This window comes from Schistocerca nitens, chromosome 5 (genome assembly GCF_023898315.1).
Source record: "Schistocerca nitens isolate TAMUIC-IGC-003100 chromosome 5, iqSchNite1.1, whole genome shotgun sequence".
Lineage (NCBI taxonomy): Eukaryota > Metazoa > Arthropoda > Insecta > Orthoptera > Acrididae > Schistocerca > Schistocerca nitens.
In genome coordinates, this window is record NC_064618.1 from 518,487,308 (window position 1) to 518,514,277 (window position 26,970).

The 26,970-nt window shown below is 46.6% G+C and overlaps 1 protein-coding gene and 1 non-coding gene across 2 annotated transcripts in view; both read right to left on the reverse strand.

Moving 5' to 3' along the window:
* LOC126260961 (laminin subunit gamma-1) overlaps positions 1–26,970 on the reverse strand; it is a 1,198,090-nt gene that overhangs the window by 594,432 nt on the left and 576,688 nt on the right. The gene's annotated exons all lie outside the window — the stretch shown is intronic.
* On the reverse strand, positions 14,309–14,383 carry Trnas-cga (transfer RNA serine (anticodon CGA)). Its single transcript has one exon. It is a non-coding gene; the product is annotated as a tRNA-Ser (tRNA).

The following is a 26,970-nucleotide window of genomic DNA, read 5'->3' on the forward strand; positions in this document are numbered from 1 at the left end:
CTTGTACACACTCTCCATCCCATCAGGTGTCTCTTCGATTTCTAGTGCAGAGGCCAGAACTCGTGCCAGCAGATCTTGCTCTGTCTATACAAAAGTTTCGTAAATTAAAATTTGCATACGACCCCACAAGAAGTAGTACACCACGTCCTGTCTACCCTGTTGCATACCAGGACGAGCAATTCGGAGACTTTTCTCTTTCCCTCAACAGACGCGGACGCGTTACACATCTGAAATGAAACCGTCGTAGTACGAAACGGTGTGTTCCAAACGTGGGTTTCTAATCAGAATATTATGTACTCACTCCCCCCCCCCCCCCACCCGTTCTACAAGTGCTAGAAGTTTGTAACGAGTATTTCCGAACATCCTGTATATTTCGCTTGTTATCAGTCAGTCCACATCGTAAGTAACGCTCCACGTCTATTCAGTTCCTTGTTTTTGTTTTCATTTATAGTTTCACACCTATAAATCTCAAATACCACGTTTCATTTGCAAAGTGCTGTGTTCCAATATTGTGTGTGTTTTCTGTTTGTGTTAGAAGGAATGATGGCGGAATTCCCGGTATATTGTAATAGCCTCCTACTTCTCATTCTCAGCTACCTGTCCACAGTGATGGTAGGCACTTGTTGTTACAAAACATGCTTCTCTGCACCTCTCCTGTTCCTCATTTAAAATCAGCCAAATTAAAATGCGTGCACTATACTTACTGCTTGTAAATTACTTGACTGCTGGGTACCTTACTTCTCAAATGACAGAAACTGAATGACTTCGTGTTGCTGACGGGTTGTGTCTGACCATTGCCACTAACAATGTTTATTAATAATGACAATAATAATAATATAGAGCACACGACTATGGCAGCCATGATGCACGTGCTGTTACGTTGTGCTACCAGTTAGTTCGTTTATATGTAATGAAGCCATTTCTAGTCCATTGAAGGAATTATCTGCACTTGGAGAAGAAATTTTCATGAGATATTTTGCCTTTTTTAGGTGTCCCACTTTTATTGTCGTAGATGTACAGTACAATGTACAAAGTATGTGTGTAGGCGGTGGATAAGTGAAGGAGATATTCATACATTCTTTTCGGTAGCTGTAGCCGTCCTCTGTACTGTTCATGCATTATTAATGGTATTTTTTAAAATTATTATTGCTCTTATATAATTAATATTAGAGTTTTACAATATTTTTGATACTAATAATGATCTTTTAAAAATAGTTTCATGACTGAGACATAATTGAGCTCTTTTTGGTTTCTACACCTCACAAAATTTCATTTTACCCCTTAGGGAGTAATTGCCACCAGACTGGGTACCATTGATCTAAAGTTTTATTTGTAACGCTACAAAATGGCTTTTGGGAGCCTGAGACCGTAAAAGCAATGATTTTGTTTGATAGAAAACAACAACGTATCGTAAAAACAAATTCATTCCCAGCTACTCTATTTGCTGCTCATGCAGTAGACAACAGCCATTGATACTAACAAATGGTCTTAATAATGCCTACTGTAAGTGTGCAACAGTTCCGAAGCAAGTGAGAGAAGTGATAACAAAAAGTCACAAAGGCGCTATCTCTGCAGGAAAATAATTTCCAATGCCGCAAGCGAAAGGATATAAAAAGCAGATTATTGGAAGAAGGAAAACATTTCTGAAAAAGAGGTGTTTGAAAAGGCGTGTGTCCACTAGCAACAAAATTTCCGCAAGTCGCTTGCAGAAGCTACTTCTGCTAATTCTTTGAAGTTGGAACACCCTCAGAAAGTCGTCTTCCGAAAGTGTCGTCAACTTCAAAAAGTAGCTTCCGCAAATTAGCGGAAACAGTTCCTTGCATCTTACTGCACATACTTGCCTAACTTGTCAGTTGCTGGGAGATATTCTCAAACTTACAGAAATTTTGTGTGTTGAATGACGAAACGAAAAATTCAGCGTCGAGAAAGAGAATGGCGCAAAGACAGATGGACGAAAATAAATGTACCGTCTGAAGCCATAAACATAAATAATTGGTCATCGAGAGTCAAGAAAGTACGAAATGAGTTTACCTATTAATTTATTCCACCACAAGGGAAGTATAATAGAATAACAGTAGAGAAGTCTTTGAATGTTAACGTAAACGTAAACGTTTGTAATAAGTATTGATTGCAAATTCGAAGAATAATTAAGAGGTAATCTGTTGATGGTACAGATCTCAACATTTCTGTATCGGTATTCGAATGCATTACGTTTGTAATAAAAGTAATGAATGTTAGCAAAAGTAGAAGAGTGAGTAAAAGGCGATCTCTTGGTGATACAAATTGCAGCAGTTTTGTGTTCTGCTTTCGAATATATTTTTGAAACTCGCAGACGTAATTCACAGAAAACTTTTATTCTGATTTTTCTTTCATTCAATAGTGTTACTTGATAAATGCATACGCCACTGTATCCATTTCTTCACACACACACACACACACACACACACACACACACACACACACACACATATTTTATTTTGTCAACTTGTTGTTTTTCTTAACCACTTTTCTAAAGTAATAATAATAATAATAATAATAATAATAATAATTCAACAATAGTGGAGGCTGCTCTGGTTTTTATCCACGACTGTGTAAACGTTCACTTGCCTATCTCAAGAGGAAACTCTAGTAGAAACACTTCTGCAAGTAACTGCAGGCATTTCCTGAAATTAACTTGCCGTAGCGACAAGTAGAAGTAAACTTCAGCAAGTTTTTGTTCTAAAGTAAACACTTCAGTAAGTGCTTGCAGAAGTTACTTGCTAGTGGACACACGCCTTAAAGAAGAGAACAGACGCTTTTGGAATGTCTTGCTACAGAAGTTTGCTGAAGATTAGATTTGTAGATCGAGTTACTAATGAGGAAGTAACGAATTACATTCATGGCACAATTTGAGTAAAAGAAGGGATCGGTTGACAGTAAGCGTCCTAAAGTATCAACGACTCGTCAACTTGCTAATGTAGTGAAGTGTGTGTGTGTGTGTGGGGGGGGGGGGGGGGTTAAAACTGTAGAGGGATACTAAAGGATGTGTACAGTAAGCAGGTTCTAAAGGATGTAGGTTGCAATGGTTATTCGGAGATGATGAGGTTTGGACAGGATAGAGTGCCGTGGAGAGTTCCGTTAAACCACTCTTTAGAGTGAGGACCCTAGCATTATGACACTAAACTGACTCTAAGTTTTCTTGTTGTACAATAACATTTACCAATAACGATTTTTTTGGAATTTATTTTCCATATGCCACGTCGCAGGAAATGATTCCATCAAGTGTGTTTTCTATATACTATGACATTCTAAGGCGTTATGTTTGCGATATATGAGCCACTGTGGCTTGCAGAATTACATCATTAATTACAGAAATGCGCATGTGCAGACATGCGCATTTCTGTAATTAATGATGTATTTCCCTAACGGAGAATTTGGAAGTAACTTGTGCTTACAGATTTCTTGTTATCCTCTTATTTATATACACATGTACAACACTTACACAGTTCACAGTCCGCGCTAAAAACAGAAACAGACGTAAATAAAATGTTACAAAGATATACATCACAAACAGAGAGATGGTGCTACAGACCGCCCATAGAACGCACTTGGTAGTCATTGGTTTTACATCTGTACTAAACAACAGCATATATGCACTGTAGACGATCCGGGGATCCAAATATAGGTTTTCCTTGGGTTCCCTCGGACGCTTAAGGTATAAATACCGCGATGGCTCTTTCGGAAACGGTACGGTCAATTTCCTTCAGCCATCCTTTCCCAATCAGAGCGTTTGTTCCGTCTCTGATGACATCGTCGTCGACGATAGATTAATGCTCAATTTTCCTTCCGCCGCAGCACTTGTGTTCAGGTATTCTCAGTGCGATAGCCTTGAACAAATTTCCGTGATAAAACGAACAGATCATTTTGTAATCAGGCTCTGCAGACAAAGTGTTCTTCTTATTTGGGATTGGAACACTCAATAAACATGCGCAATCGATATTGTCGATAGAGTTTGGACTCGCCATGTACCAGCTGTTACGCCACTAGTGTGCGTCAAGCGGCTTACGTTTTGGAATAGGCGGCCACCACGTTCATATGCGACATATTTTGAGGAAGACGAAAGTGAGATTTTGGAAACTGACTTTCAGTATCGTTTTTACGTGTTACGTCCGAATCGATTTTGCTAGTACTGTCATATATCGATTCCCCAAGCATCAAATTTTGCACGAATAGTGTTTGTAAATCAGCTGCTCCGATTTCGGCAACATCACGAAAAGAGGTTGACAGTACATTCGTAATATTTCTAATAAACAGAGAGACAGTATTATTTCCTTATGGAAGTCAGTGACGTATAAACGAGGTGAGGAAGAAATGATGCCTATAAGATTTTAAGACTTTCCTCGGCCAATTAATGGGTGATAAGTTATTTTTTACATCTACATAGATGGAGAGTGTTGTGGAAAAAGTGCGAAGTAGTAACTGGCCGACAATAATTACATTCCAACATTTTAGGGACTTGACACTATACAAGTAGAGTCCAATTTTTTATACTGTGCATACAACAGGCGAATATTTTGTCTCAAGCCTTTGATTGTGTACGAGTGCATTTACCAATAAAAGTGAGATTGGGTATAACAGATTACGAAGTAACTCGCTATGAAGAATGCACGGTTTTCGCCAAGCAGGTGGATTTTGTTAATTCAGTAAATATGGCAGCATTCGTGTGTCCCTTTGCACCTCATAACTCAACAAAAAAATGCTTCTAATTAAATTAAATAAATTAGTAATTGCCCCCACAAAAATTACCTCGTTCTCTTTAAGTAGCATTTTACACAGCAAGTAGCAACGTTACAAGCCAATCGCGACCCAAATGCGATAGAGCATTTACACCAGCCGTACAAAAAGTTCCCAGGCTGATTTATTCCTGTCGTACAAGCGGCGTCAGCGCAGTAACTACGTAGACAGATGGAACTAAGAAGTAAAGTCGTATGGCATGAATGGCTGGGACACGCCGAAGGGCAGGTTCAGCCGCCTAACTGGAAAGGTTTTCCCTGCCCTCTGCGACCGCAGGCACCTTTGCTTTGCGAAGTACGAGAGCTGTGTGTGTAAGTGCATCTATTAAGTGAAGGCGACTGTAACGGTGTGCGTGTAGTGCATTGTCGTGTTCATGTTGGAGCTGAGAGAAGGCACATAGCCGACTACTCTCGGAAAGTACCAAGGATGACGCAGAGCTTAACGTCGCCAACGGACGGATCACCGTCAGTGTCGCACATCATGATACACTGCGGAGACGTTTGGAACTAAATCCAGGACATCCCAGCGCAGAATGATGACCAGGGACTTCACACCACCATCTCTCCTGTCTTTGAAACACGTATAAATTTTGTACGAGCTGTAAATAAATAGCTGCCACTATTAAAGTTCCAACCATCGTATGAAGATTTGTGAGTTGTACTCAAGACGGGGAAACTATAAGTGGCGATCAAAAAGTTTCAGTCTGAACGCCGTACAGTCCAGAACCGGTATGCCAACCAGGCAAAACAGATGTGAGCATTGAGGTAATCATCCAACCGAAACACCAGGTTGAAGATACACGTTCGGTAAAACATCGTGTACTGCTGCGTGAGGAAATCCATAACTGCCTGCTGCATATTCTCGTTCGACAGGAATCGTCGACCCTTCAAGGCTTTTTTAAGGAAGCAAAGGTGTGATTATCGCACGGGGAGCGATCAGGACTAAAGGGCGGCTGCTAGAGTATCTCCTACTTGTGTTGGCGTAACTTATGCATTACGACATTTGCGACATGGTGACGTGCGTTATCATGAAGCACGAGCACCCGTTGTCCATAACGGATGTTTGCGACAGACATGCTGCCCCATGCACATTCCTTATTCCCCGATGGATGTGTACCGGTGCTCGTCCTTTGACAAGCAAGAGAAAAATAAGAGCACGTTGGTACTGTTTTGACGTACACTCCTGGAAATTGAAATAAGAACACCGTGAATTCATTGTCCCAGGAAGGGGAAACTTTATTGACACATTCCTGGGGTCAGATACATCACATGATCACACTGACAGAACCACAGGCACATAGACACAGGCAACAGAGCATGCACAATGTCGGCACTAGTACAGTGTATATCCACCTTTCGCAGCAATGCAGGATGCTATTCTCCCATGGAGACGATCGTAGAGATGCTGGATGTAGTCCTGTGGAACGGCTTGCCATGCCATTTCCACCTGGCGCCTCAGTTGGACCAGCGTTCGTGCTGGACGTGCAGACCGCGTGAGACGACGCTTCATCCAGTCCCAAACATGCTCAATGGGGGACAGATCCGGAGATCTTGCTGGCCAGGGTAGTTGACTTACACCTTCTAGAGCACGTTGGGTGGCACGGGATACATGCGGACGTGCATTGTCCTGTTGGAACAGCAAGTTCCCTGTCCGGTCTAGGAATGGTAGAACGATGGGTTCGATGACGGTTTGGATGTACCGTGCACTATTCAGTGTCCCCTCGACGATCACCAGTGGTGTACGGCCAGTGTAGGAGATCGCTCCCCACACCATGATGCCGGGTGTTGGCCCTGTGTGCCTCGGTCGTATGCAGTCCTGATTGTGGCGCTCACCTGCACGACGCCAAACACGCATACGACCATCATTGGCACCAAGGCAGAAGCGACTCTCATCGCTGAAGACGACACGTCTCCATTCGTCCCTCCATTCACGCCTGTCGCGACACCACTGGAGGCGGGCTGCACGATGCTGGGGCGTGAGCGGAAGACGGCCTAACGGTGTGCGGAACCGTAGCCCAGCTTCATGGAGACGGTTGCGAATGGTCCTCGCCGATACCCCAGGAGCAACAGTGTCCCTAATTTGCTGGGAAGTGGCGGTGCGGTCCCCTACGGCACTGCGTAGGATCCTACGGTCTTGGCGTGCATCCGTGCGTCGCTGCGGTCCGGTCCCAGGTCGACGGGCACGTGCACCTTCCGCCGACCACTGGCGACAACATCGATGTACTGTGGAGACCTCACGCCCCACGTGCTGAGCAATTCGGCGGTACGTCCACCCGGCCTCCCGCATGCCCACTATACGCCCTCGCTCAAAGTCCGTCAACTGCACATACGGTTCACGTCCACGCTGTCGCGGCATGCTACCAGTGTTAAAGACTGCGATGGAGCTCCGTATGCCACGGCAAACTGGCTGACACTGACGGCGGCGGTGCACAAATGCTGCGCAGCTAGCGCCATTCGACGGCCAACACCGCGGGTCCTGGTGTGTCCGCTGTGCCGTGCGTGTGATCATTGGTTGTACAGCCCTCTCGCAGTGTCCGGAGCAAGTATGGTGGGTCTGACACACCGGTGTCAATGTGTTCTTTTTTCCATTTCCAGGAGTGTATTTGGTAAGTACACGTTTCCGCACTCACCATATAAATGTCGGAAAGACACTAGTGCCACACTAATTCCTTGTCTACATTTCTGTGCTTACACACTGAGGTAACAAAAGTCATGAGATACCTCCTAATATCCTGTCGGTCCTTCTTATTCCTGGAGTAGTGCAGCAACTCGACGTTGAATGGACTCAAGACGTTGCTGGAAGTCCCGTGCAGAAATACTGACCCGTGTTGCCTTTATAGCCGTCCGTAGCGAAAGTGCTGCCATTGACCGATTCTGTGCACCAACTAACCTCCCGATTATGTCCCATCAATGATCGATGGAGTTCATGTCGCGAGATGTGGTTGGCCAAATCATTCATCCGAATTGTCCACAATCTTCTTCAAATCAATCACAAACAGTTGCGGCCCGGTGAGATGACTCATTGTTGTTCCAAAATATGAAGTCCATGAATGGCTGCAGATAGTCTCGAAATAGCCGAACAACCATTTCCTGTCAGTCACGGATTCAGCTGAACCATAGGAGCCAGTCCATTCCATGTAAACACAGCCCACACCATTATAAAACCACCACTAGCTTGCAAAGTGCCTTTTTGACAACTGGGGCCCATGGTTTTGTGGCGTCTGCGCCACATTTGAACCCTATCTTCACCTATTACCAACTGAAATAGGGACTCGTCTGACAAGGTTCCGGTTTTTCAATTGTTTAGACGAGCCCAGCTGAGGCGCTGCGAGGTTGTCGTGATGTTAGGAAAGGTACTCGCTTCGGTTGTCTGCTGCTGTGACCCATTAACGTCAGATTTTGCCGCGGTGTCCTAACGGATACGTTCGTTGTGGGTCCGCCACTGATTTCTGCGGTTTTTTCAGGCAGTGTTGCTTCTCTGTTAGCACTGACAACTCTATGCAAATGTCGCTGCTCTCGGTCGTCAAATGAAGGCCGTCGACCACTGCGTTGTCGCTGGTGAGAAGCAATGCCTGAAATTTGGTATTTTCGCCATATTCTTTGTTAAGGCGTAACCACAAGCGCCGGAACAAAGAAGAAGAACGCAAGAGCAGAGAAGGCGGTGAAGCGACATCAAACAATAGCCCGCTGGCAAGGACCGCGCTGCGCCAGAAGCGACCTCTGCAAGAAGTGAATATATGCGCCGCTCCTGTCAGCCTCGGCCGGGCATTAGTGAGAAGTATTCGCGGAATATTAACGCCGCCTAGGAGAGTTATTAGTGATGCACAAACTGTGTGACAGACTTGCCTGAACATTGCATATATCACAGGACTCTGATTTATATTGCATGTCGCCCATCGCTTGCGACACCTTTGTACATCAAGGTTAAGTATTGTCAATCTGCTTTATAGAAATTCAACTTGCGTGCGTTTTTGCCTTTACCCCGCAGTTTTCGCAGGGTCGGCATGGTTACAATCGGATTTGGCATCGCTAATTTGAAGGGGTGGCCGGATACCCTTTCTGCCGCCGCTCCATACCCCCTCCCCCCCTCCCTGAGACGGAATCAGTGTACCCAGGCTGTGGGTCTAGTGTAAATCATAAAATAGTGTGAACGTAGTTCAAATGTCTGCGAGTCGTGTAACTGAGGCAGGACTTGGGGACCAGCCCGGTATTCACCTAGTAGGGTGTGAAAAACCGCCTAAAAACCACATCCAGGCTGGCTGGCACACCAGCCGTCGTCGGTAATCCGCCGACCGGATTCGAGCCGGGGCCACGCGACTACCCGAGTCCAGGAAGCAACGCATTAGCGCTCTCTGGTAACCCGGCGGGTCTTTATACAAATAAAACTACTAATGTTATTTGCCTGAATTGCTGTGTAAGACCCTACATTCTTGACATTGTGGCTCTCTGAACATTGAATTCCCTACCGATTTCCAAAATGGAATGTCCGATGCGTCTAGCTCCAGCTACTATTCCGCGTTGAAAGTCTGTTAATTCGCTTCGTGTGGCCATAATCACGTCGCAAACCTTTTTACATGAATCTTCCGAGTAGAAATAATATCTCCGCAAATGCATCGTCTTTTTATATCTTGTGTATGCGATACCACCGCCGTCTGTATATGTGCACATTGCTATCCCCCGTCATCTCGGTGTGTTCCTGCTTCGGAGTCGCGCTGTGTTGCATATATGCTGCAACAACGCACTCGAACGGAAACTTTTTGATCACTCCTTAAATGTAGAACACCTGACGCATTTTAACCACCATCTCTTTTGCACTTTTTATTAATGTTGTACCGAAAACGTTTGGAGTGATGGAGCAAAAACCGATTGTGGTAGCTGGAATCAGCCAGGCACAATGGAAATTCAGTAATGGATCTTGCAGTGTTAACCGTGACTGTTAAAAATCCAAGAGCGTTTACTGAAATTCTATTCTGGCTACCCAATTTTACCCAATCAATCCGAACCGGCAGTTAGAAATTAGTTTACGGAAAACCGTATTTGGGAGCCCGCTGTAAAGGTACTGACTATAAACATCGCATGTGAGAGATGCACACAAGAACGTGCCACGGCAGTTTTTATGTTCGCCTGCACCCGCTCTTGTGTGTGTGTGTGTGTGTGTGTGTGTGTGTGTGTGTGCTCCGCCGAACGTGCTGGGAACTGCGGTGTGCTCCGCTCGGGACGTTCCCAACGTGAGTGCCGTCGGTGCAACGTGTACGCCGGGTCCAGCGACCCGCAGGCCCGTGAAGGACACCACACACACACACACACACACACACACACACACACACAGACGGCGGCCGGTAGCGTCGTGCGCCGCGCAGCGGTTAGACTTGCAAATCGGGGCGTCTGGTGGCGGGGCCGCGTCTCCGTCTGCAGGGCAGCCAGCCACGCTGTCCTCCTGGCCTGCTGCCCGACACAGCTACCATCTCGCCGACACACTCTTCCACTGACCGCTCTTTTAGAAAGCAAGACAGGAATGTACCTACGGTCCGACGTCCCACCGACAACTGTGTCACTACACATCGAGCACTAGCTGAATTGGCCGAGGAAATGGGGAAAAAATAAAAGTTGTTCGTTGAATGTCAACTTCCAAATTATTCGTAAGTCCACGAGTTCTGAATCTCAAGCGTTTTTTAAAGGCGTTCAGTACCATGTGATTGGTTGTTCTCCGCCACGCGGTCGTATATAAAAAACGCCTGGGTATGTATTTATTCCAATCTTCTATTGGTTCATCTCCTCCTTCCCGCTCTCTCTGGCCTCCTTCCTCTCCCCCTCCATCCAACTCCTGCTCCCCTCTCTCTGTGCACTTCCTCAACCCCTCCCCCTCAGTCGACTCCAACTCCCCCTCTCTCTGTCCATGTCTTCCTCTCACCTCTCTCTGTCCACCTCCTCCTTCCTCTCTCTCTCTCCATCGCCTCGTCCCACCCCTCGCTATTCATCTCCTTCTCCCTCCTCTCTCTGTTCACCTCCGTCTCCCTCCTCTCTCTGTCCATGGCACACCTCCTCCTCTTCACTTTCTTTCTCAATTTCCTCCTTCCCTCGCTCTGTCCATTTCCCCCTCACCCTCTATAGGGTGGTCCATTGATCGTGACCGGCCCAAATGTTTCACGACATAAGCATCAAACGAAAAAACTACAAAGAACCAAACTTGTCTAGCTTGAAGGGGGCTGCCATAGGTCAAACGGACATCAACTGCGTTTTTTTAAAAATAGGAACCCCCATTTTTATTACATATTCATGTAGTACGTAAATAAATATGAATGGTTTAGTTGGACCACTTTTTTCGCTTTGCGATGGATGGCGCTGTAATAGCCACAAACGTATAAGTACATGGTATCACGTAACATTCCGCCAGTGCGGACGGTATTTGCTTCGTGATACATTACCCGTGTTAAAATTGACCGTTTACCAATTGCGGAAAAGGTCGATATCGTGTTGATGTACGGCTATTGTGATCAAAATGCCCAACGGGAGTGTGCTATGTATGCTGCTCGATATCCTGGACGACATCATCCAAATGTCCAGACCGTTCGCCGGTAAGATACGTTATTTAAGGAAGCAGGAAGTGTGTTAACCACATCAGAAACGTCAACCACGACCTGCAACAAATGATGATGCCCAAGTAGGTGTTTTAGCTGCTGTCGCGTCTATTCCGCTCATCAGTAGCAGACAAATTGCGCGACAATCGGGAATCTCAAAAACGTCGGCGTTGAGAATGCTACATCAACATCGATTGCACCCGCACCATATTTCTATGCACCAGGAATTGCGTGGCGACGACTTTGAACGTCGTGTGCAGTTCTGCCAATGGGCACAAGAGAAATTACGGGACGATGACAGATTCTTTGCACGCCTTCTATTTAGCGACGAAGCGTCATTCACTAACAGCAGTAACGTAAACCGGCGTAGTATGCACTATTGGACAACGGAAAATCCACGATGGCTGCGACAAGTGGAACATCAGCGACCTTGGGTTAATATGTGGTGCGGCATTATAGGAGGAAGGATAATTGGCCCCCATTTTATCGATGGCAATCTAAATGGTGCAATTTATGATGATTTCCTACGTAATGTTCTACCGATATTATTACAAGAGTTTCACTGCATGACAGAATGGCGACGTACTTCCAACATGATGGATGTCCGGCACATAGCTCCCGTGCGGTTGAAGCGGTATTGAATATCATATTTCACGATAGGTGGATTGGTCGTCGAAGTACTATACCATGGCCCGCACGCTCAGCGGATCTGACGTCCCCGGATTTCTTTCTGTGGGGAAATTTGAAGGACATTTGCTATCGTGATCCACCGACAACGCCTAACAACATGCGTCAGCGCATTGTCAATGCATGTGCGAACATTACGGAAGGCGAACTACTCGCTGTTGAGAGGAATGTCGTTACACGTATTGCCAAATGGATTGAGGTTGACGGACATCATTTTGAGCATTTATTGCATTAATGTGGTATTTACACGTAATCAGGCTGTAACAGCATGCGTTCTCAGAAATGATAAGTTCACAAAGGTACATGTATTGCATTGGAACAACCGAAATAAAATTTTCAAACGTACGTACGTTCTGTATTTTAATTTAAAAGAAACCTACTTGTTACCAACTGTTCGTCTAAAATTGTGAGCCATGTGTTTGTGGCTATTACAGCGCCATCTATCACAAAGCGAAAAAAGTGTTCCAACTAAAACATTCGTATTTCTTTACGTACTACACGAATATGTAATAAAATTGGGGGTTCCTATTTTTAAAAAAACGCAGTTGATATCCGTTTGACCTATGGCAGCGCCATCTAGCGGGCCAACCATAGCGCCATCTGGTTTCCCCCTTCAAGCTAGACAAGTTTCTTTCTTTGTAGTTATCTCGTTTGACCCTTATTTCGTGAGATATTTGGCCCAGTCACGATCAATGGACCACCCTGTATATTTCCATCTCCACCTCCCCCCTATCTCTGCCTATCTCCTTCTTCCCCCTCCCTGTCTGTTCGTCTACTCCTTCCCCCTTCTCTCTCCACGTTATCACCCTGACCCTAACAGGAGATTGTTGGTTCTTATCCCCATAGCATTTCTTTCCAGATAGTAAATAATAAGTGTAAAAAATTTATCTGAATTCTCGTCATTTTTTCTGTTTTCCGTCTTTCCTTCATTGCTTTAAAATTCGTGGAGGTATGTTCCGTCCATGCAACTAATTGAAGGCAGTTTCTTTATTGCCATACGCATTTCGCTTCTTCTATTTGTGAAGCGTCTTCAGTGGCGATTCTAATGAAAAGTGCAAGTGATGTATGCGATGGCCAGCCGGTGTGGCCGAGCGGTTTTAGGCGCTTCAGTCCGGAACCGCGCAGCTGCTACGGTCGCAGGTTCGAATCCTGCCTCGGGCATGGATGTGTGTGATGTCCTTAGGTTCATTAGGTTTATGTAGTTCTACGTCTAGGGAACCATTTGATGTATGCGTTGTGTTGAATCAAATGTGGGTGAAAGAATGCCGGAAATCAACCAACTGGAGCATGGAAACTAACCAATACATCTCCAGGACCACACGCATGAACCAGCAGCGCTGGAAATTGGCGCTGAAGATGCTTAACAAATACCTCCACGAATTATCTGTATTCGTTCCATGGTTTAATGACGGACTTTTTACGTGCAGCTTTGCCCTCATACACCTATGTCCATTTCAAATTTCATCCAAGAGCGTATAGCCGTTTCAGGGTGAAGGAGCCACAAACACATTAACTCTCTCTCTCTCTCTCTCTCTCTCTCTCTCTCTCTCTCTCTCACACACACACACACACACACACGAAAGCTCGCGTAAGCGTGCAAACTTTCGCAATTATAATATAAATTATATAAGGTTGCAGCCTTTCCGAGTGAAGGCATGTCTGCTAAGATATATTTTGGAGGCAGTAATTATGAACCATCACGGGCGCGCGCGGGATAGGTGGCTTTGTGACAGTCCCTCTGAACGGGCCACGAATCGATTCTGGCTCTACTTCCCTCCGGCTTTCGATGCGCTACTATTCTGGTTCTGATGGTGTTCTTGGTTGTTACTTCCACGTTTTTGCTACGGACGACTCGTGTGGTAAATTACTTTGAGGTTACTTTCTGACGGAAAGTCGTGGTATGCATTCTGCGGCTTCGCGTGATATTTGTTTGCAGTATTTTCAGGTCTTTAAAAGTGTCTTTACATGGGTTCAAAATTTACTTCAGTTGCTAAGAGAGGTAGACAACTGTCGATGCACATGGTACACTAACACTTTTTTCGTTCGTTCGTCCGTACAGTAGACATACTGACCACATCGGGCTCTCGTTAATTTCAAACTGTTGAGGATTTCAGGTATGTGGAAACCTTTCTTAATTCTTTCATGTATGATAGGCTGCTATGCCACGTGGTCCAAAGTCGGACAGGGGGGGGGGGGGGGGGTTTAAAGCTTCATCTATTAATGCTTTTGAAATTAGTCTTAATATGAAACTTCCTAGCAGATTAAAACTGTGTGCCGGGCCGAGACTCGAACTCGGGACCTTTGCCTTTCGCGGGCAAGTGCTCTACCAACTGAGCTACCCAAGCACGACTCACACCCCGTCCTCACGGCCTTACGTCTGCCAGTACCTCGTCTCCTACGTTCCAAACTTTACAGAAGCTGTCCTGCGAACCTTGAGGACTAGCACTCGTGAAAGAAAGGATATTGCGGAGACGTGGCTTAGCCACAGCCTGGGGGATGTTTCAAGAATGATTAGTCTTAATAATGATGTATTTACGGTAACTGAAGCCTGTGTCCGGCCCCGGTAGCTGAATGGTCAGCGTGACGGATTGTCATTCCTCTGGACCCGGTTCCGATTCCCGGCTGGGTCGGGGAATTTTCTCCGCCCAGTGACTGGGTGTTGTGCTGTCTTCATCATCATCCTATCATCCTATCACCCTCATCGACTGCAGGTCGCCGAAGTGGCGTCAAATTGAAAGACCGGCACCCGGCGAACGGTCTGCCCGACGGGGGGCCCTAGCCATACGATTAAAAAAAAAAAAATAAAAAAAAACTGAAGCATGTACGATTTATTTTCACTCCCGAATCACGTACGAATTTCGCTTCCAAAATGCTACTTCATACGGGTCTTGCTGTTCAGTTTCCAATCTAAATTTGATTCAAGTACGAACTTCATTGTGAATTCTGCTTTCAGGCATAACGTTGGACAACGCGAAACAAAATTGCACTCGAAGAAGCGTTTGTAAAACCTACAATAGGTAGAAATTTTTTCCTGTTCCTTACAGGTAAGTGCTGTGGAGAGTCCGAGACTACATCCTGCTTATCAGATTACGTTCGACGTGATTATTATACATATTTTTATATCAGATTTTGTATGGTTAGGTGCTAGGCTTGATTGACAAGGTTAGCCGGCCGGAGTGACCGAGCGGTTGTATGCGCTACAGTCTGGGACCGCGCGACCGCTACGGCCGCAGGTTCGAGTCCTGCCTCGGGCATGCATGCGTGTGATGTCCTTAGGTTAGTTAGGTTAAAGTAGTTCTAAGTCTAGGGGACTGATGAGCTCAGATGTTAAGTCCCATAGTGCTTAGAGCCATTTGAACCATTTTGTTACAACACAACAGGTTTTGAAGGAGGAGCTTTCGGGCGCTCAACGCCGAGATCCACAGACACTAAGAGACCTTATTTAAACTGTGCGCATTAGAGTTCAAGCCGTGATAGAGGCGAAGAGTGGACACATCCCATGTTAATGTCCACTAATTGGTGTCCGGATACTTTTCTTCAGGTAGTGTAATTAGAGAACAAGAAAAGCGGCATGAGTCTCGGGCACTCGAGCATTCGCCCTCACTGGTAAGGGATTAGCAGCCTTTCCCAGAATGGAAACCGCGAGTCGTGTTTTGATAAACTAAAAAAAAAGTAACACTTGATGATGGCCTACAAGTGCTCAGGCGAAACCTCGTGACGTAACTGTCCAAACAAACACTTTGACTTTTCATTTTTCAAACGGGCGGGTTGCGGTTCCAGCTTAAGAGCCATGTTTGAGTTGTGTGCCCAACCTCTGCGTGCAGATTAATGCCTGTGAGGGAGGGCAGTGACGGCCAGTATTTGCCCATCTACAAGCGCATCTACACCGGCAGACCTGCCGCGTCCGGCGCCGTGGCAGGAGTACGCCCCCCGGGGTCTGGCGGCGCCGTGATAAATGCGAGAGCCGGCCCGCAGCCCGTGTTCCGAGAAGAGCAGGGGAGAGAACGCACGGGCAGGTGTTCGCCATTGTATTGTAATGGCCGCCGTATCCGCAGCCACTGGCCGGCGATGCGCGATTACGCGGCCGGCGCATGCGCGCAGCGGGACGCCCGCGATCGCTGCGTCGATCCCTCGTTAAGGCTCGCGGCCGGCCGGCTCCGCAATTTTCTCCAATCTCCGTAGCGCGCGAGCGCGTTTCAACATTGTTTCACTTATACCCTCTGAGAGAGATTTTCTGCAACCGCATTTCTGTATAGGTCCGTCCTTTTTATTTCCATTGTCCTGGAATTGGTTTCGTAACTCAGTTTTCTTCGATTCAAACGGATGGACGACGGTGGGATCAAAGCTTGGCTTCATGACGATGTGGACGATCCTTATATTAATCGAGAAAATGCAGCAGACAGACATTTTTATGCAGCTTTCTTTATGCCATGAGGTCTCGATCTTTCACCCACCTTCGGTTGGTGTAATACGTTTATATTTACAGTTGAAGTGACATTGTTTCAGAGACTTTACTGGACTTATCCAAATGTAATTTTATGAGTACAAACTGAAGCAGCGAGTGAAAATTTGTACCTAGGCTGGAATGGAACCCGGGTCTCCGAAACACTAGGCAGGTGCGTTAGCCACTTTTTTTGGTGCAATAATCTTTATTGAACAAACGGACAGTATATATATATACAAATCATTGTTAGTTAAACAAAAAATATTAGAAAAACATGAAATACATCAAAATATAACATATTCTGTCTTCTTCCTTTTCTTTGGTCGATGCATGAGAACGTGGATAAGAGTATTGCATCATGTGACGGGTAGGCGTGGCACACTCCAACTTTGAGGGGCTCATGGAAGACGCTGTGGAGAAAGCCGGCAACAGTTTGTCGGTAAGATGGTTTTCGGGTGAGGGTGCTATGCGCGGTCACAACTTTGTACCAGAGGTCAAGGAGTGTATGCGGACCACTCTGAAAGATGTATTCTAAAGCCCGTCCTCGAAACCAGTTGAGTGTATGGTGCTCCGCAAGAGGGTAGTGAAATGTCTGGGGCAACAACACGAAATCTAGGGTTACTGTCGTTTGCGGGGCACGGAGGTAAAACCCCACGATTCGTTGGATGAGGAGCCATACGTTTCGTTTGAGGGGGCACGTAAGACGGTGCTCGTCAGTTTCTTCGAGCAGAGTGGGGAGGTGGCCAGTCCTATGCGATAAAGTCGACTAATAGTCGGGAATTTGCCAGAGACTTTCGTACCAGAGTGCAGACAGACGACGGTAAAAAGTGTGCATGCACACACCCCCAAACCGTTCGTCAGTTAATGTCAGGGTGCTGTAGCGCCATGGCGTCGCAAAGGTTGGACGGGATAAACAAACGATAATAATCTTTTGTACGGGGAGGACGGGTGACTGGAAGATCGGCCCGAACATAGCTGAGTTCTATGAAACAATTGGCGACGTGGTACAGTAATGGAGAAATAGGTGCCACATTGAGCGGTGGATCGAGAGAAGCTGGTCGGAGGATATCTAAGAGACTGCGTGTTAAAGACGGGACCGGGCCTTGCCAGTGCCACAACATAATATGGACAAAGAGTACAGAAGATCGTGACCGCACGTTGACGAGTCCGAGGCCACCTTTTGCAACCACTAAACCACATTAGCACAGCGGTTCCCACAACTTCACGGACTACGCTAGCTCACCTTCCTCCTCGATCTAAATTCTCACTGCCACCCCAGTCGACTTTAAATTCCCCCTTTCCCCCTTACACGTGAAGAGATTTGCTGAGGCTCTCCGTGTTCCGGAACAGCCCCTGAGCATCGAACGTAAATGGGAGATCTAACCTCAAACCCAGTAACAGGCACTGACACTAATGAAATGACAGAGTTACAGAATTTGGATCAAGAAGGGAGGTGTGCTAGGGTAATCTGTGCAGGTGTGTGAACCACTGTGCCAAGCTGGCATAGTGGCTAACGCACCTGCCTAGTAAGCGGGAGACCAGGGTTCGATTCCCGATCTTGGTACAAATTTACACTCGTCACTTCAGTTTGTACACATAAAATCATATCTTCATGAGAACAGTAAAGTCTCTGAAACAGTGTCATTTCATTTTTATAAATACCTGGTCCTGGATTGCAGGCTGGATCCCTCATTTACGTCCGATACTGAGGTGCTATTCCAGAACATGGAGAGCCTCGTAATTCCGTTCGTGTGTAAGGGGGAATTTGGATCGAGGAGGGAAGTGCGCCAGGGCAATCTGTGCAGGTGGGTGAACTGCTGTGCCAAGGTGGCTTAATGGCTAATGCACAAACCTAATAAGCAGGAGACTTAGGTTCGATTCCCAGTCTTGGTACTAATTTTCACTCGCCGCTTCAGTCTATATAATTAAAATTTATATTTTCAATACAATTTTTTATTGTCCTATTGTCTGTACAAAATGGACTTGTCACTTGTACAAGATGTCTAGATTTCCAGACTTGCAGCAGATGGTCGTTTCATGTTGCGGCCTTGGCAATATCTTTCATACTGACTCTAGCGTACAAGGGATAGGTCACCTCTCTCCTTCCACAGACACAAAATGAGAAAAGAAGAAAAAAAGGAAAAGAATTTGTTAGCACATTTCACAGATGAAAGCATAATGAGATTGGGCTTACCAGAACCGTGGAATCTAGATTCACGATATCAACTAACTGTGGGAAAATTGCAATCAAATAATACGTGAGAGCACGCAGACACATGTTCTGGACACACAGAAAAAAATTATAGCTTTTGAACTGCTAGGCACCGGCACACTAACCTGTCAAGGGCGGAATGGGAACTGAAAGAGCGGACTGCGCAATGCAACCGCTGGCTGCACAAGGGGACTTTGGCGATTTTATATTACCGTCATACACGTTTTTTCGTTGAGTGGCTATCCCATCACCTGACCTCGGCTACCAATACAAGCGAGGAATCCTGAAGGAATCGCTCCCGACTGTTGTCTTACACAAACCAAGGGCAAGCAAGTCCCCTATCTTCTGAAGGGAAACCACCTCTTTAGGAATCAAAGTGCGTTCCGAAAAGAACGATTGTGTGAAATCCAGCTCGTTCTGATCGTCCGGGAGACCCAGAAAGCAGTAGATACAGGAGCCGTGGTAGACGTGTTCCCTGACTTCTGAAAAGCTTTCGATACAGTTCCGCACTGTAGCCTAATGAACAAGATACGAGCGTACAGAGCACCAGACCAGCTGTGTGACTGGACGGAAGAGTTTCTAATAAACAGAAAACAGCAGGTCATGGGGAAGGGAGATAAGTCTTCAGACGTAACAGTGTCTTCGGACGTGACCGAATGGAGTTTTGCAGGACCATTGCTCTTCTTCCAGGCCGTGAGGGTCCACGGGTTGTCTACTGGTAGCCGTGTCATCCTCCGCCTTTCGGCGTCATGTAGATATAGTATGGAGGTGCATGCGGTCACCAAACCGTTCTCTCGTCCGTTTTACAGACTTTCCACACCGTGAAGGCGATAATACTCGGTCAAGTAACTTCTCGGCTGTCATCACGAGGCTGGGAGAAATCCTTGGCAGTACCGAAAATGGAACACAGTTCCTCCTCATGGCTCCATCTACGTTGATCACTCAGCTACGGAGGCGGGCTATAGGACCATCACTTTCCACAATATACAGGGTGACTAGAAATAGTCTGAAAAGCTTGTAAGGGTGCTGCAGGTTAAGTTGTGCTCAAAAATAATTGTTTACAGAGAATTAGATTCGTTGCAACGTTTCAGAGTTAATTAGCACTGAAGTTAGCCAATCAGGCCGTTGAAAGCTCAAATTCAAGTTGTCCAGCTCCGTGACGTCACTCAGTTTACCTTCTCATTTGCCACAGGATCTGTGTCCCGTAGACTACGATTATGTTCTAGGGATGGGAAAAACTGACCGGTAAAAACCGATACCAGTATTTTAGTTCTGAATAGGCAGAATTTTCGGTATTTGTTTGGTCTCGGTTATAACAGGTATTTTTTACTGATAACTAGTAAAAAAACCAAAATATTAATTAGCCGTGGAAGCAGTGCTGAAAATTTTCGTTTTTAAATAAACCTTTTTGTAAAACGTGCGTTGGTTTGAAATATTGCGTTATTATCGAAATTCGGAAAAGCGATCAGTGCTACTTCATTAACAATGCCGGCAGAAACGAACAACAAACACATGGCATAAGAATTAGTACAGCATTGCTGAGACAAATAATCTCCCCGTTGCAGTGTTGTCTGGCTCAAGGTGTACGTGCAAAGTGCAAGAATTGTCTCCACTTGGTCTGTACGGTAGCTTCTCTCCGTCGTCGCCGGACATCCATTGTACTGCAGAATGGCACCAAATCTAGTCTCGAAGTATTTTTACAAAGTGACGTACCAATGAAATACAACTCTTCATTTGCCTAAAAAATATTAAAGGTTTGTCTGCTATTTCTGTGAAATAATAAATGAGGAAGGAGCAATTTATGGCAACAGTAATAAATTATAACTTAACAACAATTCATTCATAGTATACAATAAAAATAGATAGTACCTGATCTGGTGCTTGTGTCTACATAATATGCCTTCATCTGCTTGTAACCCTTGAAAACGGGCGAATTAAAATGGATAATACAGTCTTCAACTTCAGTTTTCACCGTTCAGCACTGGCTATTCATAACGCCCAAACAGTAGTCTGAGCTCCGATTATTACACGATTTTGGAGGATAGTTTCAAAGAATTTGAACCACTAGGAAAATATGGTTGATGTTTTTGCAGTGTTCAACCACTTATAACTTTTCGAGAACAGCAGCGAACTGTGGACGGATTTACTTTTATTTGCCTATTTCGTTTAGTATTTGGATTTCTTATATCTTTAAACTAAGCAAGTCAGCTTTTCCACTCTTTGTTCGATTTCTACGTTTATTAAAGGAACTAATAGAATTAAAAAAAAACGAAAATCAGTTATTTCAGAAACCGGTTATTTTGGACGCGATATTAATATTCATGTTAAACTGGCGTGGAAGAAAACTGATGTAATCGAAAACCGGTTCCAGAATGAGATTTTTCACTCTGCAACGGAGTGTGCGCTGATATGAAACTTCCTGACAGATTAAAACTGTGTGCCGCACCGAGACTCGAACTCGGGACCTTTGCCTTTCGCGGGCAAGTGCTCTACCAACTGAGCTACCCAAGCACGACTCACGACCCATCCTCACAGCTTCAGTTCTGCCAGTATCTCGTCTCCTACCTTCCAAACTTCACAGATCTAGCGCTACTGGAAGAAAGGATATTGCGGAGACGGTCTGGCACACAGTTTTAATCTGCCAGGAAGTTTCACATCAGCGCACATTCCGCTGCAGACTGAAAATGTCATTCTGGAAACATCCCCTAGGCTGTGGGTAAGCCATGTCTCCGCAATATCCTTTCTTCCAGGAGTGCTAGTTCTGCGAGGTTCGCAGAAGAGCTTCTCTGAAGTTTGGAAGGTAGGAGACGAGGTACTGGCAGAATAGAAGCTGTGAGGACGGGTGGTGAGTCGTGCTTTGGTAGCTCAGTTGGTAGAGCACTTTCCCGCGAAAGGCAAAGGTCCAGAGTTCGAGTCTCGGTCCGGCACACAGTTTTAATCTGTCAGGAAGTTCGAAAACCGGTTGTTTCAGCAATAAGCGGCGTCCTTATTCTGCCGCTAATCCGAATTAAATCGATTCCGATTGCCTTGAGTAAAATTAGCGACTGCTGTTGTCCATCACAGCTAGGATGCAGTTGAGGTGGAAACATACATCTCCCTTGTGTCTACAGAGACGAAGAGCTAGGGTTCTTTCTTTTCTTTTCTTTAAGTTTGCGGAGGCTTATTTGTTGGTATTTCACAAAAAACTGCAATTCGTCAGACTGACGGGATAAACGATGCAGAGACATCATGTAATTTTTAACATGTGAAACATACCCGCGCGGCGAGAAAATCAAGAAGTACAAAGTGCCCCAAGCGGTCGCCTCATCTTGAAGGTGTTGGCTCGTTGTGCCGGCTCTTCAGCGCGGTGGTAAAAAAAAACCCGGTGTGTGGCGTCCGAGTCACGTGGGGACGCGCACCTAGTAATGAACAGGGGCGGACGAAGACTATAAAGCACGGTAATTGCCGCTACTCGTTATCGGACGCACGCCTCTAATAATAAGTCTGGCCGTCGCACACAGATAAAGGAGGTTTTTCGTCAACCAGTCGGCACAATAATTTGGTGCCGCTCTGAACACACACGGCACCGTAATTCAACGGCGTAATAGCGAGATGGATGTGAGTTATTACCGGACGCGCCAGGGCGGGTGCGTGTGCAGCAGTCGGCACCTCTTGGATCTGCAGCGCCAATTACGTGGCCGCTCTCTTCGTTGAGAGCAGGTCGCCGAGGCTGCTGGGAGCTATCGGGAAAGGTGCCAAAATGTCAATGAGACGGGGCTCCTATGTGCACGTTGATAGTGGTCGAAGCATTGGCTCATCATTGTACATGTGACACGGTATACGATCCCGAAGTAAACTGATCAAAAGTATCCAGACAACCCTATGTAATGCGGAATTGTCGCGTACACAGCAGCCCAAAAAAAAAAAAAAAACTGGTACAGGCATGCTAATTCAAATACAGAGATGTGTAAGCAGTCAGAATAAGGCATTGCGGTCAGCAAGACCTATACAGGATGTTACAAAAAGGTACGGCCAAACTTTCAGGAAACATTTCTCACACACAAATAAAGAAAAGATACACTCCTGGAAATGGAAAAAAGAACACATTGACACCGGTGTGTCAGACCCACCATGCTTGCTCCGGACACTGCGAGAGGGCTGTACAAGCAATGATCACACGCACGGCACAGCGGACACACCAGGAACCGCGGTGTTGGCCGTCGAATGGCGCTAGCTGCGCAGCATTTGTGCACCGCCGCCGTCAGTGTCAGCCAGTTTGCCGTGACATACGGAGCTCCATCGCAGTCTTTAACACTGGTAGCATGCCGCGACAGCGTGGACGTGAACCGTATGTGCAGTTGACGGACTTTGAGCGAGGGCGTATAGTGGGCATGCGGGAGGCCGGGTGGACGTACCGCCGAATTGCTCAACACGTGGGGCGTGAGGTCTCCACAGTACATCGATGTTGTCGCCAGTGGTCGGCGGAAGGTACACGTGCCCGTCGACCTGGGACCGGACCGCAGCGACGCACGGATGCACGCCAAGACCGTAGGATCCTACGCAGTGCCGTAGGGGACCGCACCGCCACTTCCCAGCAAATTAGGGACACTGTTGCTCCTGGGGTATCGGCGAGGACCATTCGCAACCGTCTCCATGAAGCTGGGCTACGGTCCCGCACACCGTTAGGCCGTCTTCCGCTCACGCCCCAACATCGTGCAGCCCGCCTCCAGTGGTGTCGCGACAGGAGTGAATGGAGGGACGAATGGAGACGTGTCGTCTTCAGCGATGAGAGTCGCTTCTGCCTTGGTGCCAATGATGGTCGTATGCGTGTTTGGCGCCGTGCAGGTGAGCGCCACAATCAGGACTGCATACGACCGAGGCACACGGGGCCAACACCCGGCATCATGGTGTGGGGAGCGATCTCCTACACTGGCCGTACACCACTGGTGATCGTCGAGGGGACACTGAATAGTGCACGGTACATCCAAACCGTCATCGAACCCATCGTTCTACCATTCCTAGACCGGCAAGGGAACTTGCTGTTCCAACAGGACAATGCACGTCCGCATGTATCCCGTGCCACCCAACGTGCTCTAGAAGGTGTAAGTCAACTACCCTGGCCAGCAAGATCTCCGGATCTGTCCCCCATTGAGCATGTTTGGGACTGGATGAAGCGTCGTCTCACGCGGTCTGCACGTCCAGCACGAACGCTGGTCCAACTGAGGCGCCAGGTGGAAATGGCATGGCAAGCCGTTCCACAGGACTACATCCAGCATCTCTACGATCGTCTCCATGGGAGAATAGCAGCCTGCATTGCTGCGAAAGGTGGATATACACTGTACTAGTGCCGCCATTGTGCATGCTCTGTTGCCTGTGTCTATGTGCCTGTGGTTCTGTCAGTGTGATCATGTGATGTATCTGACCCCAGGAATGTGTCAATAAAGTTTCCCCTTCCTGGGACAATGAATTCACGGTGTTCTTATTTCAATTTCCAGGAGTGTATTATGTGGGCGTGTGTCCGGAAACGCTTAATTTCCATGTTAGAGCTCATTTTAGTTTCGTCAGTATGTACTGTACTTCCTCGATTCACCGCCAGTTGGTCCAATTGAAGGAAGGTAATGTTGACTTCGGTGCTTGTGTTGACATGCGACTCATTGCTCTACGGTACTAGCATCAAGCACATCAGTACGTAGCATCAACAGGTTAGTGTTCATCACGAACGTGGTTTTGCAGTCAGTGCAATGTTTACAAATGCGGAGTTGGCAGATGCCCATTTGATGTATGGATTAGCACGGGGCAATAGCCGTGGCGCGGTACGTTTGTATCGAGACAGATTTCCAGAACGAAGGTGTCCCGACAGGAAGACGTTCGAAGCAATTGATCGGCGTCTTAGGGAGCACGGAACATTCCAGCCTATGACTCGCGACTGGGGAAGACCTAGAACGACGAGGGCACCTGCAATGGGCGAGGCAATTCTTCGTGCAGTTGACGATAATCCTAATGTCAGCGTCAGAGAAGTTGCTGCTGTACAAGGTAACGTTGACTACGTCACTGTATGGAGAGTGCTACGGGAGAACCAGTTGTTTCCGTACCAGGTACAGCGTGTGCAGGCACCTTCAGCAGCTGATTGGCCTCCACGAGTACAATTCTGCGAATGGTTCATCCAACAATGTGTCAATCCTCATTTCAGTGCAAATGTTCTCTTTACAGATGAGGCTTCATTCCAACGTGATCAAATTGTAAATTTTCACAATCAACATGTGTGGGCTGACGAGAATCCGCACGCAATTGTGCAATCACGTCATCAACAGATTTTCTGTGAACGTTTGAGCAGGCATTGTTGGTGATGTCTTGATTGGCCCCCATGTTCTTCCACCTACGCTCAATGGAGCACGTTATCATGATTTCTTACGGGATACTCTACCTGTGCTGCTAGAACATGTGCCTTTACAAGTGCGACACAACATGTGGTTCATGCACGATGGAGCTCCTGCACATTTCAGCCGAAGTGTTCGTACGCTTCTCAACAACAGATTCGGTGACCGATGGATTGGTAGAGGCGGACCAATTCCATGGCCTCCACGCTCTCCTGACCTCAACCCTCTTGACTTTCATTTATGGGGGCATTTGAAAGCTCTTGTCTACGCAACTCCGGTACTAAATGTAGAGACTCTTCGTGCTCGTATTGTGGACGGCTGTGATACAATACGCCATTCTCCAGGGCTGCATCAGCGCATCAGGGATTCCATGCGACGGAGGGTGGATGCATGTATCCTCGCTGACGGAGGACATTTTGAACATTTCCTGTAACAAAGTGTTTGAAGTCACGCTGGTACGTTCTGTTGCTGTGTGTTTCCATTCCATGGTTAATGTGATTTGAAGAGAAGTAATAAAATGAGCTCTAACATGGAAAGTAAGCGTTTCCGGACACATGTCCACATAACATATTTTCTTTCTTTGTGTGTGAGGAATGTTTCCTGAAAGTTTGGCCGTACCTTTTTGTAACACCCTGTATAAGACGACAAGTGTCTGGTGCAGTTGTTAGATCGGTAACTGCTGCTTCAATGGTAGGTTATCAAGATTTAAGTGAGTTTGATCATGATGTTAGAGGTGGCGCACGAGCGATTTGACGCAGGGTCTCCGAGGTAGCGATGAAGTGGGGATTTTCCCTTACGACCATTTCAAGAGTGAAATTACAATTAAATCAATACCATTAGCTGATGACGTGCGTTGATAAACATCAACGGGGACAGTTGAAAATGTATGCCCCGATCGGGACTCGAACCCGGGATCTCCTGCTTACATGCAAACACTCTATCCATCTGTGCCACCGAGGGCCCAGAGGATAGTGCGACTGCAGGGATTTATCGCCGGTACTCTCCCCGTGAGACCCACATTCTCAACTTATAGTCCACACACTACATTCGTAGTGCCCCTGCCATTATACCCCTTACTCGCGGCAGACAATCCACTGAGTCCCGTAAGAGTTCAGGCAAATCGTGCGCATCCGCACTGAAGCAGGTCATCAGCCGGTTAGCATCTCTTCTTTCGGACATGTCTGAAAGGACAGATGCCATCTTCATATTAATATCATTTGAAGAGTGTACTGTGAATATCAGGAGTCCGGTAAAACATCAGATCTCCGACATCGCTGCAACCGGAAAAAGATCCAGCAAGAACGGGACAAACGACGACTGAAGAAAATCGTTCAATGTGACAGAAGTGCAACACTTCCGCAAATTGCTGCAAATTTCAGTGCTGGCCCATCGATAAGTGTCATCGCGTGACCCATTCAACGAAACATCATCGATATGGGCCTTCGGAGCCGAAGGTCCTCTCGTGTACCCTCGATGACTGCACGTGGGCTCGTCATCATCGACATTGGACTGCTGATGACTGGAAATATGTTGACTGGTCGGACGATTCTAGTTTCAAATTGTATCGAGCTGATGGACGAGTACCGGTATGAAGACGACCATTTGAATCCATCGACCCTGCATGTCAGCAGGGGACTGTTGAAGCTGGTGAAGGCTCTGTAATGGTGTGGGGCGCGTGCAGTAAGAGTGATGTGGGACCCCTGATACGTCTAGATACGCGTACGTAAGCATCCTGTCTGCTCACCTGCATCTATTCTTGTCCATTGTGCATTCCGACGGTCTTGGACAATTCCAGTAGGAGAATGCGACACCTCACACGTCCAGAATAACCACAGAGTGGCTCCAGGAACACTCTTCTGAGTTTAAATACTTCCGCTGCCCACCAAACTCCCGAGAAATGAACATTATTGAGCATATCTGG